This window comes from Panulirus ornatus, chromosome 50, assembly GCF_036320965.1.
Source record: "Panulirus ornatus isolate Po-2019 chromosome 50, ASM3632096v1, whole genome shotgun sequence".
Taxonomy (NCBI): Eukaryota; Metazoa; Arthropoda; class Malacostraca; order Decapoda; family Palinuridae; genus Panulirus; species Panulirus ornatus.
In genome coordinates, this window is record NC_092273.1 from 7,295,930 (window position 1) to 7,315,905 (window position 19,976).

General features: G+C 40.2%; 1 protein-coding gene across 1 annotated transcript in view; it reads right to left on the reverse strand.

Moving 5' to 3' along the window:
• LOC139764560 (dyslexia-associated protein KIAA0319-like protein) overlaps nucleotides 1-14,712 on the reverse strand; it is a 47,878-nt gene extending 33,166 nt beyond the window's left edge. Inside the window, exon 1 of the mRNA XM_071691340.1 lies at nucleotides 14,581-14,712. The gene's annotated coding sequence lies outside the window, so the exon portion shown is untranslated. The remainder of the gene's footprint in view (nucleotides 1-14,580) is intronic.
• Between the last annotated feature and the right edge of the window lie 5,264 nt (nucleotides 14,713-19,976).

Here is a 19,976-nt window from a genome sequence, read left to right on the forward strand (position 1 = left end):
CAGCTTACACATAATACTGTTATCATCTGTAAGGGTGTTTGCCAGGTCAAAATTAATATCATTGTAATGGATATATTCTTTCAATCTTTTTCTTTGTTCTGTGTATTCATTGCAGTAAATGATATGATTTATCGATAAGATTGTGTTGCATGTTGGGAGGAAATGTGTTTTCCATATGGTTGGCAGATTTAGTGGCTGAAGTAGATACCAGTAATGGTGATCAGGTTTGGCTGCGTTTTCGTAACATCCAGGATGTTTTATTTGGGTTTTGTTACATACCTCCCTGTGACTCCCAATATTATTCCCATGACTTGTTTGCAGATTCAAGAAAAACACCACAAGATCTGTTGAAACTAGTTTTGTCATAGTGGGAGATATGAATACACGATTTGGTAAAAGTGTTAAGAGATATATTGAATTTATTGGAACCTACTAATGTAGACTTGTCATACCCATATATTCCTGATGATGTTCAGACACCTAGTGACAACGCAAAGCTTTTGTCTACCATTTGTATTGATAACACTTGTAGTTAATAATCTAAAGTATCAAGACAAACATTTTCTTGGAGGAAAGACTTAACGCAGACGCGATATATGGGTCTCTGAGGTAGATGCGTGTGTCGTGTCTGCGAGAATACTTAACCTTATTAGAGACTTTACGGTGTTACAGAGGAATGATCTCCCTTCAGACCACGCCCCCATCACTTTCAGTATTGCCTGTAAAGGTGTGAACCTTACCAGCTTGTTGGCCAGGGCAGAAATGTTGGGAGATCATGCCTTTCTTCAAGGTGATACCAGTAAAATGAGACTGTGAGAAACCTATCAAGTTCAGCAGTATAAGAAAAGATGTTTGTAGAAAATATCCTTCATATATATCCATTGGAAGGTAATTTGGATATAGACAATATTGTGCAGGATTTATCCAACATGCTATATGCTTGTGCACAGAGTAGTGTGCGACAGGACGAATCAACAGTTAACAATACCAGTTTAGACAGATGGGAAAGGTTACTGAATGATGCAGATGACGCTCGAGTGTGGAGAGCAATTAATTGGAAGGGTGACTTCAGTATGGATGATTGCGATGATAGCTCGTGTCCCAGTGACCAGGATTTTAAGACACACTTCGAGACAGTACTGAACCCTAATAATGACACAGACATTGACGGAAACAACGAGACAACTAACATTACTATCCCTATCCTTGATGAGCCAATTACACCTGCAGAGATACACGAACAGTCCAGGAAGATGAAGCCTGATAAAGCCAGCGGGCCTGACGGAGTTCCCCCTGGCGTATTCTCTTTGTTGCCAGTTCAGTGGTTGTGCAGTTTGGCTACTTTGTTTAATAGCATTTTCTTACCAGGTATTTACCCTCACTCATGGATAAGAGCTAAAGTCTTTACAGTGTTTAAGAAAGGTGACAGAAAAGACCCACGTAATTACCGAGGTATAAGTGTAATCAACACCTTAGCAAAACTGTATGATATGGTTCTGTGCCGGCGGTTAAGCCTATGGTTCAAACCTTACAGGGAACAGGCTGGATTACAGAAGCAGCGTAGCTGTATCGAACATATTGTTACGCTTCGTATTCTTTCTGACACGGCCAGACGTAAGAAAGTTAAATAATTTATAACCTTTATTGACTTTTCCAAAGCTTATGACTTAGTCCCGAGGCAGTTGTTTACAGTGTTGCGGAATATTGGGTGTGGCGCGGTGATGTTAGCAGCGTTGAAGGCCATGTATCGTGTTACGGAGAGCCTGGTGGGTGGGGCTGTGGTAACAGCTACGCGTGGGGTTAGGCAGGGGTCACCTACATCTTGTTTATTGTTCATAATATTTGTCAATTAACTCATTCGCCTCATGAAAGAAAGATGTCAACCTGAGCAACTCATAGAGTGGTTACATGTAATGGTTCTTATGGATGACACTGTGTTGTTATCTAGTAGACAGAATATGGTAAAAAAAGTTAGAAATATTACAACAATTTTGTGAAGAGTTTGGCATGGTGATCAACTGCTCTAAAACTAAATTTTTTGTAATTAACGGCAATGAGAGAGATAAGGAACCGTTTCAGATGAATGATTTAGTCGTAGAACACTGCGTGAACTATGTCTACCTGGGGTCACCCTTCACCTGTGACGGCTCTGTGTCCTCGGCTGTACGGACTCACGCTAAAAGAAAATTGTCCCATGTGTTAAAGTATGTATCATTCCTCAAGAAGAATAACGACATCCCATTTATTGTTAAACGACGAGTCCTTGATGCTGCCATGATGTCGTCCTTACTGTATGGATGCGAGTCTTGGGTAGGTGCTGATATCAAACCTGTTATTAAACTGTACAATTGGGCCATAAAACAACTACTAGGGGTCAGGAAGACTACATCAAATTCGATATGCTATGCGGAAGCTGGATATCCTTCACTCCTAGATTTGATTAAGTTTAAACAGCACAAATTTTTCAACAGTACGTGGTCCCAAAGATTAGATATGCCAGATGATCCCCCTAACACTTTCCATCCGTGTTATAACCAGCACCAATACACACATGGGGAAACATATGCAAAATTTCATTGATAACCGCCCTCCTGACCTAACTTCCTTAATTCAAAATGTACATAACGCAATTGAAAATTCCAGCTCCTCAAGGTGTATCATATATACAGAGCTCAACCCAGGTTTGCCTGTACATGACGTATACACCAAAAAACATCTGATACCAGAGTCCTACCGCATTGCATTTACACGCTTCCGTGTAAGCAAGCGGCCACAGTATAAGTGATGAAACAGGTCGCTGGAATAGAAGGGGACGTGGCCGCATACCTTTTGAAGAACGTGTGTGTATTTGTGGTGGAGGTGTACAAACTGAGAGGCATGTGACTGAAAATTGTTCTTTGACACAGAACATCAGACATATGTATAACTTGATAAGATTAGAGGACCTTTTTGCACCTGATTTTCCCCATGATACATGTTGTGAAATAATTTTTAAGATATTAGAAATGTATGATTAAATAACTTTAAGATAATATTCTGTGGACTACATTATCAACATTAAAAGTAGATATAGTGATTATTGTTACTCTAGATTTAACGTTTAATTGTATCCATGAATGCTTAATGTCAATCTTATCTTGTGGTCAATAAACTATCTATCTATCTATGGTTTTATCAATAACAAATACTTCCGCATAAAAAAACAGATGTATGGTTTGGTAAACGGTAATTGAGGGAACATTTAACATACCACATACTTGCACTGACACTTTTATCCATCTTGTTGCCATCAGTGGAGAAGTGGATATAAGACAAATGCTCTATTATATGACATTCCGAAAGCGGGTGTACCTCACCCTCCACCGCGTTCCAGAATGTTCTTGACCAACGTGTCCACCCCAGACACTGAAACCATTTCTTACACATGAATCTAGTTTATTATAGATATTGCCCTGAGTTTCCTTAGACTATGTGAAAGCAGAGTTTATTACTTTAAGAGCCGATAACGAATCTGAAAAAATAACAGCTTTAACGCGACTGGATTTGATTATATATGATCTATGGTTTTATCAGTAACAAATACTTCTGCATAAAAAAAAACATAATATGGTTGGGTAAACGGTAACTGGGGGAACATTTAACAGACCACATACTTGCCCCGACACTTTTATCCATCTTGTTGCCATCAGTGGCCTCCACCGCGTTCCAGAATGTTCTTGACCAACGTGTCCACCCCATTGACACTGAAACCATCTCTTACACATGAATCTAGTTTATTAAAGATATTGCCCTGAGTTTCCTTAGACTATGTGAAACCAGAGTTTATTGCTTTAAGAGCCGATAACGAATCTGAAAAAATAACAGCTTTAACGCGACTGGATTTGATTATACATGATCTATGGTTTTATCAATAACAAATACTTTTGCATAAAAAAAAAACATGTATGGTTTGGTAAACGGTAATCGAGAGAACATTTAACAGACCACATACTTGCACCGACACTTTTATCCATCTTGTTGCCATCAGTGGAGAAGTGGATATAAGACAAATGCTCTATTATATGACATTCCGAAAGCGGTTGTACCTCACCCTCCACCGCGTTCCAGAATGTTCTTGACCAACGTGTCCACCCCAGACACTGAAACCATCTCTTACACATGAATCTAGTTTATTAACGATATTGCCCTAAATTTCCTTAGACTCTGTGAAACCAGAGTTTATTACTTTAAGAGCCGATAACGAATCTGAAAAAATAACAGCTTTAACGCGACTGGATTTGATTATATATGATCTATGGTTTTATCAATAACAAATACTTCTGCATAAAAAACCTGTATGGTTTGGTAAACGGTAACTGGGGGAACATTTAACATACCACATACTTGCACCGACACTTTTATCCATCTTGGAGCCATTAGTGTAGAAGTGGATACAAGACAAATGCTCTATTATACATTCCGAAAGCGCTGATGTACCTCACTCTCCAGCGCGTTCCAGAATGTTCTTGAGCAGCGTGTCCACCCCATTTACTTTGAAACCAGAGTTCTCACCGAGGAAGTGTATTCTGAGGGCCAGGGGTATGACGCCTCTGTTGACAAATTGTTCGTGCGGTTGAATGGGGCGACAGGCTGAAGTGTTGTTCCTCCTGGCGATCATATTACCACACTTTACAGCTAACATAAATCGACGCAGCCGGAGAGGAGGTACACATTTGCTTTTAACTCCCAATCGTGTAACTCTAGTACATATGACAGGGCTTCCAAGGCACATTCGCAAACATGTTCTGTATTACATCTAATTCCCTAGAGTACAATCGCTTGCCGAAGCATACACCTGGGCAGTGGCGTATCTAGGGTATGGCAGGTAGGGTAAGTGGCCTGGGCGCCACTCAACTGGTTTGTTTTGACATATGATACCCTATAGACATCTTTAATGGTCTGGTTTTGTGAGATAAAAAAGAAATTCACCTACTTTTCAACTATTGTAATATTTTGCTGCAATCAGTTGCATTACCGATTCTACGTTACAATTTTGATCAAATAAGTCTAAGAGTTTATATAGATTTAAGTTTGGCCTAACTCTTCAACAGTTTATAATTACACTGTATATATCTTTATATACATCCACTGTATGTACATTTTTAATCAAGCCAAGGTCGCAATTTCAGGGCTTGCCACAGGCGGTATTTCCCCTCGATACACCCCTGTACCTGGGAGCCGTAGTCTTAGATCTAATTAGGGACTTGTAGACCATTAATAAGTAGACCATTAATAAAGATTTTCTGTCGGCTCCCCAAGAGGAACCCGAAAGACATTTGAGAATATTCAGCCTTTTATTACAATTTGTATTCAAGTATTCAATGAGATATCTCCAAAGTAATCTTTTACCGAAGTTCAAACCGAAGAATTTGACGTTATTTCGAAAGCGGATCGGGTTGTTATTCAGTTCTAACTGCAAATTCGGGATAATATATTTACAGGTAAACACAAGCGCAACACTTTTTGTTGCTGAAAATTTAAAACCCCACTGTAGCGCCCAACGATAAACCGACAGCATTAAGTGAGTACTTAAGATTTCGAGGAACGGAAGCTGGAGACATAATATCGTTGATCATATCAAATAATGTTGGGCTCCGAACGCTGCCTTGCGGCACTCCATTATACTGGACATATATGCCCGAGATGATGTAAAGTGCTGTAATCTTGACGGAAAATTTTCTTTTAAAAATTACTGATAAAAATGAATAGATAACCTCTCAAACTAACAGCATAAGCTTTGCTCAAGATTCCGTTTGCCAAGTCATGTCGCAGGCTTTTTCTAGGTCTAAAAATACTCCAATTGAATAATCCTTTCTTGTCAACGAATATAAAATGTAATGTTCTAAATTCATTAAATGATCCATTGTGCCTCTGGTTTTACGGAAAGTACACCAATGATCATTTAATAAAATCCGTGATTCTAAATAAAGTAAGAGGCCTTTTATTTACCATTCTTTCCATGACTCTTACAAATGCAGCTCGTCAATGCAACAGGTCGAACGAATCAACTTCCGTAAGGCGTCCGTGGGCCTTTGGGATGGGAATGACGTGCGCAAAGTACCATGAGTTTGGAAACGTTCTGGACGCCCAAATCTCAATGTACAATGCTAACAACTGAATCAAGCAGGTTAGCCTGACTAAGATATTGAATCACCCTGTAGGTTATCCCGCTGCTCCCCGGGCTGGAACCTTCACAGGATTTCTGAATCAAGCAGGTTAGCCTGACTAAGATGCTGAATCACCCTGTAGGTTATCCCGCTGGGCCCCGGGCTGGAACTTTTACAGGATTTCAAGGCAAGAAGTAATTCTTCCGTCGTAACTATTTTCTTATAGGTTCGGTTATCATCTTCTGTGGCAAAGTCAACCGTTGTTAGCTCGGCCTGACGATCTTTGTCTAAAAAACGATGGTCGTAGTAGGCAGAGCTACTTATGTGCGAGAATCTCCTGGCGAGCGTGTTGGCTGTCAACCAGGTTGTCTGTGGTGTCGGACTGTCTGTCAACCGGGTTGTCTACGGAGTCGGACTGTCTCCAGTTGTATTGGTTGTGGGGGTTTGCAATCTTTTTTTTTTTTTTTAAATGGTGGACCAGACTTGACTGATGAGTGTGTCCTTTGTTAACGGACGAAACATAACCACACCAGGAGTCTCTTTTGGCTTGTTTCATTGTTCTTCTTGCCTGAACCCTCGCTTGTTTATATGCAATGTTGTTATCTGAGGGCTCTACGAAAATCCCCTATCTCCAATAGCGCTTACGCAGTGCATTTCAGCATTTTGGTGTCCACCAAGGAACTCCTTGCTTTGTGGATATTGTTGGGACCTCAGGAATAAAGTCCTCAGCAGCCCTGAGGATCGTAGTGGTTATATGTTTGACCTTTGTATCAACGTCACCGCCGGATGTATATCTAGTACGGCTTTGCTTGCGAAAGACTCCCAATCTGCTTTCTTAAAATTAAATTTGGATCGAGACTGATCAACCGAAATGTTGCATGTATATGAAAAACAGATTGGGAAGTGGTCACTTCCTAAAGAGTCGTCATATGTACCACAAGTGATGTCATTAAGTATATCTGGGATGACAAGGATAGTTCGATGGCTGAGATGTTACCAGTCCTTTCGCCTACCCGAGTTCCACTACCATCGTTCAGAAGAGAGGTTAGAATTGATGAGTTAATTAATCATTGTTTCCCTCTGTAGTTTGCTCGTTTCCTTCCCCACTGATACTGATGAGCGTTAAAATCTCCTAAAATTAAATTCTATGGGGTAGTTGTTCCGAAAGCAACTTTAGCTCATCATTATCAAGAGCACTGGAACTGGGACAGCGTTACTGAAATTTACTCTACATGTGACGGCTTCTAGAGTAGAACTCAGTCACTCCTGTCTGTGCTGTGCTTTAGTGTACGTAAGTAGCTACCACATGATTTTCATCTCTTCGAATGTGCTTGTTTACAAAGTTTGGTCTCTTTTAGACAGATAACGGATGGCCTATATATTGCAAGCAACTGTGACAGTTGTGCTTGCGTATTCCTAAGGGCCTCTACAATTCCAATGAATGATACTGAATGCGTTGGTTTAAGGTATCTAACCGGCCAGCTTTAAGTCCCCCCGCCCCACCCCACACCCTTTTTGGGACCTGGGCGAGTCCCCACGGGAACTTGATAGGTCCCTGGAAGTGGCGTATTCGTTAACGTCCATCAAGATCAACGATTCCGCTGGAGAGGATTTGCTAACGTTACTCCTCCTCACCAGAGCCGCCGGAACCATGGCGCGCGACGTGGTTTCTTTATCTAGTTTTGTTAAACTAATCCTCTTTTTTTTTTGGGGGGGGGGGAGGGTGTCTAGGACTACGATTGAATTGGACGGTTTTCATGTTGACTGGGTTTTGGAGTTGGAACATAAGGATTTGTGGGTCATGATCGACGGATTGCACAGTCTGCGTGACAACTGTACAACATAACAGGCTTGCACCTCACCGCTGAAGCGTAGGATTCATTGGGCTTTGAAGTCTGGTGAGACTCATTAACCCTCTCCCTCGCTTCACCGCATGAAATGTTGTTCAATGCCTTAACCGTACAGACCTCCTCAAACTTGAACCTGAGACATTCCCGAGCCGAGATTGGATAAAGGTTGCCCTTGCAGTTTACGCACAACGACCGGTCTGCCGTGCAGCTGTCCGCAGTGTGATCATCGCCGGCACATTTTCCACATTTTGCTGACAAGAGTACAGGATTTCTCGGGGGGTGACCATATTGCTGGCACCCGTAGCATCTCAAGGAGTATGGCATGTACGGTCGAACCTGATATCTCATATATATCCTACTGCAACTGTTTCATGCAATTTTGATTTCCCTACAATTGTTTCATGCAATTTTGATTTCCCTAAGTTTAGACTAATCAAAGGGGTCCTGCGTAACGTTCGGCACCGAAAAAAAAAAAAAAAAAAAAAAAAATTGGTGAATCAGGTGGCGATGATATCCTCGTCCGATACTACTATCATGTCCTCCTCCGCCATATCCATGACGTCATGACAGAAGATAACTCCCCTGCACGAGTTCATGTATACTGGGATTGAAGCAACAACATCATAAGCACATAACTTCCTCAGCTTTAGAAGGCCCGCCACCTGATTCGTCGATTTGACCTTAACGAGAAGATCACCACTTGCCAATTTCCTAACCGTCTCAACGGTTCCCGCCTGACCATCAACTTAACTTTCCTTATCAGAAAGGGATTGAGAGAGGCCAAAGTCTTCGACCCGGCTGCATGAATCTGAACAAACTGCGCATCCATATTTTTAAAACATATATTGTGGTCGTCACCACCACTAACCCCTACGAGGGCAGTGGATGGCTTCCGAGTATCCATCCTAGTGGGGCTACGCCTCATGAACTGGGGTGGCGTACCACCCTAGAAAATGGAGTTGGAAAAAAAAAAGGTGGCTTTCTTAAAAGATATAGACAACTTACCAGTAAAGTGTCTCAAAGTAAGGCCGGACTCACAGGCAAAGTTGGCTTTTGCGGTCGGTCACCTCTCAGTGAGAACAGCAATCCAGTGTAAACTGTCGTGCGGAATTATCAGATATACCAATAACTCCCAACACCTAAAAAAAAAAAAAAAAAAAAAAAAAAAAAAAAAAAAAGCTCCAATATAGCAGTGGGTTGTAGCTAGCGGGTTATAGCTAGCGAGCTAAGGTAATCGTCACGACCGGCAAGGAAACGCGATGTGTTCCCCGACCCTTTGATACATATTTATAGGAGCTCCTCTCTCCATCCGAGACAAAATGGGTGAATTGCATCGTTTGGTAATCCGTGAACACGTTATACTGGTTTAACAGAAACATTTCTGTAAGAAAAATTATCTGATTAGGGAGTACAATCTACAAGACTACAAATTATTCATAAGAGACAGAGACGGTCGAGAAAGATGAACCCCAGTGTAAAATCGTCCCTAAACCCTATCGAAACTGACTACATCTGCCGCAGGTGAACACTTGTGTTCAGACTCAGCATAAACGTCACGGATAGACGCCTAGTCGGCCAGCACATACTGACACTCATGTACGAGAGTTTACAACGAACAATATAGTGTAAAGACTCGAATCATTCTTGGGAATGTTAATATCCTATATATCAACTAGCAAACTACCTCAGGTGTAGAAAGTGAATCTGCTAGACTTCTCAACTCTGTCGAAGACTTTTTTTTTTTTTTTTTATCAAACCGTCACCGAGCCGATAAGGGAAGCCAACATAGTTTGATGTAATTCTTGCATCCGGAGTTCCTAGTGACTAATACCCGTGCTGGAGGAGATCTAGGCACTTTTGACCGTAACATGGTTAGGTTCGACGTAACCGTCAAAACAGACTCAACTAAAACCTGTTTTATTACTCCTAACTTTAAAAGAACGAACTTTAATGGGCTGCGTGATTGCATCCGGAGTTCCTAGTGACTAATACCCGTGCTGGAGGAGATCTAGGCACTTTTGACCGTAACATGGTTAGGTTCGACGTAACCGTCAAAACAGACTCAACTAAAACCTGTTTTATTACTCCTAACTTTAAAAGAACGAACTTTAATGGGCTGCGTGATGCATTAAAGAATCTTACCCTTGATGGTTCATGCCCAGAAGAATTACGGGCCAATTCAAAGCATCAGTGTAGGAACCAAGACACATTCATTCTCATGCATGAAAGAAACAATAAAACAAACAAGCCTCAATGGTACTCCTCACATACTGCAAGAGCTATACGGCGCAGAAATAAGCTCTACAAGCTTGAGACATCAAGAAAAAGATCCAAATATTACAACACAACAAAATTTAGGAGACACGTGAAAAGACATAAAAAAAAGCCAAGAGAAAGAATATGAAGTGAGTATTGCAATAGTAATAAAGATCATGAATATTTTTTTTAATTTTTTTTGCTTTGTCGCTGTCTCCCGCGTTTGCGAGGTAGCGCAAGGATACAGACGAAAGAAATGGCCCAACCCCCCCCCCCCCATACACATGTATATACATACGTCCACACACGCAAATATACATACCTACACAGCTTTCCATGGTTTACCCCAGACGCTTCACATGCCTTGATTCAATCCACTGACAGCACGTCAACCCCGGTATACCACATCGCTCCAATTCACTCTATTCCTTGCCCTCCTTTCACCCTCCCACATGTTCAGGCCCCGATCACACAAAATCTTTTTCACTCCATCTTTCCACCTCCAATTTGGTCTCCCTCTTCTCCTCGTTCCCTCCACCTCCGACACATATATCCTCTAGGTCAATCTTTCCTCACTCATTCTCTCCATGTGCCCAAACCATTTCAAAACACCCTCTTCTGCTCTCTCAACCACGCTCTTTTTATTTCCACACATCTCTCTTACCCTTACGTTACTTACTCGATCAAACCACCTCACACCACACATTGTCCAAACATCTCATTTCCAGCACATCCATCCTCCTGCGCACAACTCTATCCATAGCCCACGCCTCGCAACCATACAACATTGTTGGAACCACTATTCCTTCAAACATACCCATTTTTGCTTTCCGAGATAATGTTCTCGACTTCCACACATTCTTCAAGGCTCCCAGAATTTTCGCCCCCTCCCCCACCCTATGATCCACTTCCGCTTCCATGGTTCCATCCGCTGCCAGATCCACTCCCAGATATCTAAAACACTTCACTTCCTCCAGTTTTTCTCCATTCAAACTCACCTCCCAATTGACTTGACCCTCAACCCTACTGTCCCTAATAATATTTTTATAGATATCTCAATTTTGAATGTTTGTTGAATGTGTTTGATGATAGAGTGGCAGATATAGGGTGTTTTGGTCGAGGTGGTGTGCAAAGTGAGAGGGTTAGGGAAAATGATTTGGTAAACAGAGAAGAGGTAGTGAAAGCTTTGCGGAAGATGAAAGCCGGCAAGGCAGCAGGTTTGGATGGTATTGCAGTGGAATTTATTAAAAAAGGCGGTGACTGTATTGTTGACTGGTTGGTAAGGTTATTTAATGTATGTATGACTCATGGTGAGGTGCCTGAGGATTGGCGGAATGCGTGCATAGTGCCATTGTACAAAGGCAAAGGGGATAAGAGTGAGTGCTCAAATTACAGAGGTATAAGTTTGTTGAGTATTCCTGGTAAATTATATGGGAGGGTATTGATTGAGAGGGTGAAGGCATGTACAGAGCATCAGATTGGGGAAGAGCAGTGTGGTTTCAGAAGTGGTAGAGGATGTGTGGATCAGGTGTTTGCTTTGAAGAATGTATGTGAGAAATACTTAGAAAAGCAAATGGATTTGTATGTAGCATTTATGGATCTGGAGAAGGCATATGATAGAGTTGATAGAGATGCTCTGTGGAAGGTATTAAGAATATATGGTGTGGGAGGCAAGTTGTTAGAAGCAGTGAAAAGTTTTTATCGAGGATGTAAGGCATGTGTACGTGTAGGAAGAGAGGAAAGTGATTGGTTCTCAGTGAATGTAGGTTTGCGGCAGGGGTGTGTGATGTCTCCATGGTTGTTTAATTTGTTTATGGATGGGGTTGTTAGGGAGGTAAATGCAAGAGTTTTGGAAAGAGGGGCAAGTATGAAGTCTGTTGGGGATGAGAGAGCTTGGGAAGTGAGTCAGTTGTTGTTCGCTGATGATACAGCGCTGGTGGCTGATTCATGTGAGAAACTGCAGAAGCTGGTGACTGAGTTTGGAAAAGTGTGTGGAAGAAGAAAGTTAAGAGTAAATGTGAATAAGAGCAAGGTTATTAGGTACAGTAGGGTTGAGGGTCAAGTCAATTGGGAGGTGAGTTTGAATGGAGAAAAACTGGAGGAAGTGAGGTGTTTTAGATATCTGGGAGTGGATCTGGCAGCGGATGGAACCATGGAAGCGGAAGTGGATCATAGGGTGGGGGAGGGGGCGAAAATCCTGGGGGCCTTGAAGAATGTGTGGAAGTCGAGAACATTATCTCGGAAAGCAAAAATGGGTATGTTTGAAGGAATAGTGGTTCCAACAATGTTGTATGGTTGCGAGGCGTGGGCTATGGATAGAGTTGTGCGCAGGATGGATGTGCTGGAAATGAGATGTTTGAGGACAATGTGTGGTGTGAGGTGGTTTGATCGAGTGAGTAACGTAAGGGTAAGAGAGATGTGTGGAAATAAAAAGAGCGTGGTTGAGAGAGCAGAAGAGGGTGTTTTGAAGTGGTTTGGGCACATGGAAAGGATGAGTGAGGAAAGATTGACCAAGAGGATATATGTGTCGGAGGTGGAGGGAACAAGAAGAGGGAGACCAAATTGGAGGTGGAAAGATGAAGTGAAAAAGATTTTGTGTGATCGGGGCCTGAACATGCAGGAGGGTGAAAGGAGGGCAAGGAATAGAGTGAATTGGAGCGATGTGGTATACCGGGGTTGACGTGCTGTCAGTGGATTGAAGCAAGGCATGTGAAGCGTCTGGGGTAAACCATGGAAAGCTGTGTAGGTATGTATATTTGCGTGTGTGGACGTATGTATATACATGTGTATGGGGGGGGGGGGGGCATTTCTTTCGTCTGTTTCCTTGCGCTACCTCGCAAACGCGGGAGACAGCGACAAAGTATAATAAAAAATAAATCTCAATAATAAGAAACAGAAGGAGATTAGACCCTTAGTAAAGAGAATAGGGAACTCAGTGTGTGGATGATGAACGCATAGCAACAACCCAAACAAGATTTTTGAGCTGTTTTTACACTAGAAAGCAGCGACACGAATTTTGACTGCTAAATAGCACTCACACGATACCAGACTTTACCGTTACATTCAGAGAAGCACTGACACAAATAAAGTGAAGACTAATAAAAGTCCAGGTAATGTTTCTGTCCACGAATAATTACAAACGTCAAACTCGAAATTGCCAAACCGTTAACTTATATTTTCAATACATCTCTCCAAGATGGAACAGTCCCGCAGGACTGGAGACTGACAGACGTCACTCATACAAAAAAATAAAGTTGCCGCGAAATGCCTGGTAATTAATGTTCTATTAGCCTACAACAACATAGTCTGATCAATAACATACAGTATGGTTTTAGAAGGCGCAGATCATGCCTTACAAACTTCCGTGAATCTTATAAATTTTTCAATAACCACAAGACAAAAACATTATATTTCTGGACCTCCAAAAAGTATTCAATAAAGTCCCTTACGTTAAAATGACGCAAAAATCCGGGCCTTGGGGATTATTGGTAACATAGGAAATTGGATAGAAGCCTGGTTGCATGAGAGGAGGAGGACTATCGTAATGAATGGTGGTGAATCATCACTGAGATCACCCGTTACTATAAATAATAATTATAATGAGGTCTCTCAGGTATCCGTATTTGGGTCTTTATGTTAACGATGCCGACGAAGAACTGAATAATTAAGTGTCCAAATCTGCTGATGACACATAGATCGGCAATGCCATATTTACTGAAGATAGGCTAAGATTACAAGAGGATCTAGATAATATCAACAGATAAAGAAAAAAGATTTATACCAATAGTTTCAGTCTTCAAAGTATACAGCTCAATCCCTGATGCACTCAGCACGCTAATATCGACATTGTACTGAAGGGCATCCACCCTGTGGGTTAGAGCACTTTTGTTATCAGTACCCACGGTCAGTTTTCCCCCGGGATCAGTCCACTGACGGTAAATCAGCAAACTAAAGCCAATCTAAGATTGTTGTGAAACTGGACACCAAACTTCCATGACTGACCTGCCGGAGTGTTGAAAGTTTGTCAAGATATTCCATATTAAAGATTTTAAGATTTCTCCAACGACCTTAGCTATAATAATCATACCATTATAATCACCAAACATATGACGTTGGGTACTGACCATTTCCCCTGCTCTTCGGGCAAGTACGCCATTTCTTTCCGTTCAAGTGTTGTTTTATTTCCCTTCATTTAACGACACAATTTAGAAAGAATTTCAGCGTTAACGGTGGAAAAATAGTTCCCAAAACCTAAAGAAAAAGAAAAAGTTCTAATTGAAAAGATGGAGTGATAACATACAGGTAAAAGATCTCAGAAAAAACATTACCTTGTTCCTTGAGCTTCCGAGATCCTGCTTCCTCATCACACGCGACCCAAAGGAATATTCTCTTTCATTTAAATCATAACTAGTAGCATTTTCAGCACCGTGACATGAAGCACAACAAGCTAAGCACTTGCAAATATACAAAAAAAGTTCTACATGAAGCGGTGCAGTGATAAAACACTTAAAAATCACAACAAAAAGATAATTATGTACGATCTAGATTACTGTGTTGCAGGACCAAACATTTGCGCGCGATAGGAAAGATGGCGCTGAATAGGGAGTTGCACCTTTCAAATGTTCTTTACCGTCTTTCAACGTCATAACTTACGTATTTCCTACAGCTTTGGAGGAAGAAGGAATGGTAACCTTGACAGACTTTTATCAAGGGTTCCGCTGGGTGGAAGGCAAATTACAAACTTGCCAAGATGATGATAAAAAGCTCAAAACAAGAAAGGTAAGAGTAACACATTGTCTTAGAAAACTTAGCTCTTTTTTAGTCATATTGATATTAAATCTAATCACTGATATCAGTAAGCTTCCCACAAAGCTAAATATATCCCAAAGAAGTAAGCCTTTCACAAACACCTTTCAAGACATTTCAAACTCATGCGCGCGCATCCTGTGGGGCATAACTTGGCGCCATTTTTTTCAACTTCATCGGAGCTTCTCTCAGTTCGTCAGTTTTTGGCACCCTAATTATCGCTTCAATCTTACAAAAGTACTTCGTAGTTGTTGTGCTGTAGGCTGTACCCATAGAAGAATTGGAAAGCATTGATCTTCGCCGTTCTCCCGAGGACTGGAAAGCGAAGGTATGTTATTTGGAGTCATCCCATCAGGCGCGAGGATAGGAAAACATGGCTACGGGAACCTATCAGAAGCACTGGTGTGTGATTGACACTTTATTTCTAGAGATTTTATTCTTTAACTACAATTTTCATTTCAGTTCAATCACTACCGACCTTACAATGTACTCCAAATTGTTGAAAACAATGTTTCAGAAATGTTCTTATTTCATCCTTATGATTCAGTTCCACACTAAAATCAGTGCATTCAAACTAAAGCAAGGCTTAAATCTCACGTCTAACTTCATGAAATATAATTTACTTTCTACTTGAGTATTGCAAGAAAAACAGGGTCGAATATGATCACAAGCGGTGTCATAAACCTCTGAGCCTGGGCCTCTTGAGAGGAATTTTATCATGGGGTACAAAAGTTTCTTTCGGGCCACCTTCCCTTCTCAATGAGTCATCCTGTTTTTTATACACTACGGTTTTATGCCATGAGCTGTAAGGCCAAAAAGGGGAATGGAAGATGAGAAAGGGGTGGAATGGTAGTCTTCAATATATGGAAGCACTGAAATCCCAGGAAAATCCCGGGCTCCCTTTTGGAGTCCCTGGCCCGGGTACGATGTACCCCTTGCACCCCCTTCTCATTGGCCGTGCCTCTAGCTAATTGTGTGCTTTCATAGAATCTTTGGTGAATATGCTTGGGGTATTTATAAGATATTCTGTCACCTCTCTGCATGTCATGTAAGACTATAATATCACCATTAGAGATCTGAGACTATGATATCATTTGGACATTTAGCAATCTCGCCAGTATCAATTTCGATAGTGCATTCTGTCTGCCTATACAAGAGTACGAAAATATTCAGATGTTTCCTTTACTTTCTTCGAATGATCTGCGAGTTTCTTGATCAAAGTGATATCTAGTATAGCGAAAATCCAGACTTGGACCACATGTGCCTTATTGTTATTGGAATTCCATGTGTACGTGACTCGTTGCAAGGAACGGGTCTCGAGTACAGCAACAATTTTCGATTGAAACTAGATTTAAGATATTTGACATAAAACAATTAATGGTTATAACCAAGGGGGTCAATTTTGATGAATCACATTAATGTGCATTTGTAGACAAGAAATATTCTTAAAGGATACGTATATTTCATTGGTCATTATTGTATATCATTGAAGAGGACGTACATATCGATTTGATTCCTTCAAGGGTAGAAGTGTTGAAATGATTGTAACTATCGAAAATCAGCATCAATTCATTAAATTTATAGCTCCTTTAAAGGGTCTTATAACACCTCGCTCCCCTCACACTCGTGGAAGCTCATCTTGCTACACATTAAAACTATACGGTCGTTAAGTACATGGATTTGATATTCCAATTTTATTTGATTCGTAGATAAATGTTTGAAACGTGAGTCAGTAGATGTTTTGCATGTGAAACGTGAATTGTCAACCTATACATGTACTTTGCGAAACGTTGGTTGGGATCAGTATACTTTTCCCTTCTAAAATGTGAATTTTAAGCCCTAAGATTATTAGAGAAATCGGGATTGTCTGCAGATTTTTGTTTTTAGAAATTAGGTTTTATCACGATAGTTTTTTGCCTATAAAAAAGATGGTTGTGACAAACTTAATCAACTCTTCCGAAGTAGGCAAAAGTTTGTCAAACCGATTACAGTTTGATTAGATTAGGGATGAATTTAGATTCTGAAATAAATGACAATAAACTCTTGATCCCCAATCAAAGGCAAGTAAATTTTGAAAACAAACACGAAATTCGCAGTTACAGTTGGACAAAACTTAACGTTCACACAGTAGAGGATATGTAGAATAATTCTGAAAACAAATTATTCGAGATTGAAATTAAACAAATTCCACGAATTACGAAGAGAACTTGCAATATTTCAAAACTATCATGGATGAGTAGGAGAAAAGGACTAATTCGCCAAAAAAAGAAAACAAAAAATTCATATCAAAATCCAAATAGAGTGTACGAAGGTCATAAGACAGTAAACGCGAGGAAAAAAAAATCCCTGAAAGTTATGAATAATCCAAAAGAATTCTTCAGATATATAAGAAAAAGGAAGACAGTAAAAGAAGGCACTGGACCATTACGAAACGAACATGACACGATCACTAATGAGAAAATGGCTACTATACTAAATTATTCTTTTAATTCCGTATTCTCAATTGAAGTAACATCTCGAATACCGCAACCAATGAAAATGTTTCAGTGATCTGGTGAAGAAGAGTTGAAGGTTACAGAAATAGAGCTCCGAAGTACCGAAATACCCGATCCAATTAAATCCAACTACCCAGATAACTTAGCACCAAGATCTTTAAAGGAGGTCAGGAGACAGCTGATATACCCCATAACAAAGTATTCAACAAATCTCTATCGGATGGTCAGGTGCCCAATGACTAGAAACTAGCAAATGTTACTCCTATATATAAAAAAAGACAAAAAGTGTACCTTGAACTATCACCTAATTAGCCTTACGTCAGTGTTAGGTTAAATATGGAAAAAAAAAAGAATAATACGAGATAAGATTGTCTTGTAGAACACAAAATTATATCGGTCAATCAACACGGTTTCCGCAGAAGATCCTGCCTGATGCATTTACTTGAATTTTTTTTTAATGTTATCAGAATTGGGACGAAAAATTACCGTCTGATGTAGTATATTTAGATTTCCCAAAGGCTTTCGATGAAGTACCTCACAAGAGACTTTGACGTAAACTTAAAACACACGGAATCGGTGAAGAACTCTGTACATGGATCAGAGACTGGCTTACCGAAAGAACGCAGCGTGTGGTATTAAACGACGAAGCCTCAGATTGGCTAGACGTAACGAGTGGTGTGCCACAGCAGCCGGTCCTAGGCCCAATTCTTTTCACAATATACATAAATAACCTAGAACTCGGTCTCATATCTAAGATCTCCAATTTTGCTGACGATACTAAACATGGAGGTAGAGCTTTAAACAGGCGGGACTGTGAAATGATTCAAAGAGATCTTTGCTTACTAGCAGAGGTCAAACATATTGCAAATGAAGTTTAATGAAGCCAGGTTTAAATTTATGCACTTTGGAGACAAGAATATACGTTATGACTACAAACTATACAGAAACTAACTAAATGAATGAGGAAAAGGACCTTGGAGCTGTCGTTAGCAACAATCTGAAATACACTTGACCGTGTTAAGCGGCATCCAAATGTTAGGTTTCATAGCCAGGAACATATATTACAAGACACCAGAAACAATTCTCTATAATTCTCTAGTAAGACCACACCTTGAATATGCAGTCCAGTTTTGTTTGGCCCTCAAACTATAAAAAAGACGAGGTAATGTTATAGTAAGTACAAAGAGACGCGACAGAATTGATCCCTTACCCTAGAAATCTGGCTAACAGAGAGGCAAAACGATTGGATTTCTTCTCCCTTAAGAATGTAGACCACGGCGACTTAATTCATGTGTTCAGAATTCTGAACAAGTTCGATAAAGTAGATCACGAACATCTTTTCGAAATACAAGGAAATACAGTTATTAGGACCAATAGAATAAAACTCAAAACTATAAGATGTAGTACGGACGTGGAAAAAAATTTTCTTTTCCTATAGGTTTGTTGAACACTAGAATAAGTTACCGTCAGACGTAGTGAATGCTAAGACTATAAATACCCTCAAAAGTCATTTAGACAAATATTTTATAAATTCAGGTATACTCTGAAAAAACGCCAGAAATAAAGTAAAAACGACAGCATTATCGGGGACACTGGAAGGCAAATGTGCAGCAGCGGGAGTTGGTGATAGCATATAAACTGCTGAGCGGTATAACATTTTCTTGTCTGGTTAGAATACTGTTATGTTTCACCAGACAACCCAGTCGCGGGCCAATCAGGCTTCCTGTTGTCTGTCTTTCTCATGTAAACTCAAGTAAGTCTGTAAACTTTGTGGAAATATTCTTTATTTACTTTGGGAAGAATAGTAACTGATGAAGATCTGTAAATCGGTACCCTTTTTTCCCAGTGATTGAATTTTTGCCAAATAGTTATATTAAGACTTGAATAAAATTTACGAATTCTGTAATTCTGATCCACTCACTCGAACGTTTTCTACTTCCACCTACTGATAAGGAACTTAGTTCTGTTTGGTAAAGATTTTACTTTTTTTTATATCCTGAACAGTAAAGTAAAGAAAGAGGACCTTCATGTGTATTACAAATTGATGACAAAATGTATAGCAATAATCGACTCTAACTGCTGATACGTTAGGGTTAGTCTTCCTCACATTTTCCTGATAAAGCTAATCAATGAGATTAAATCATTAACAGAGTAGTTCCTAGATTGAGAGTAATTACTGAAGTCTCTGGACAGTAGTTTTGTACATTTCTGCTGTTAGATCAAATAACTTGTCATTTACAGTCAATACGTATTTGATAGCCCATAATATATTTGAAAAACAAACGAAAATTATTGTGAATAAAGTAAGTGATACTTGAATTTGCTAATCAAATCCTTTTTCATCTTGTAGATTAGGATATATAAATGGGCTTGTATTATATAATCGATATGTTTTTGTTTTTTTTATTGAATTTGAAGGAATT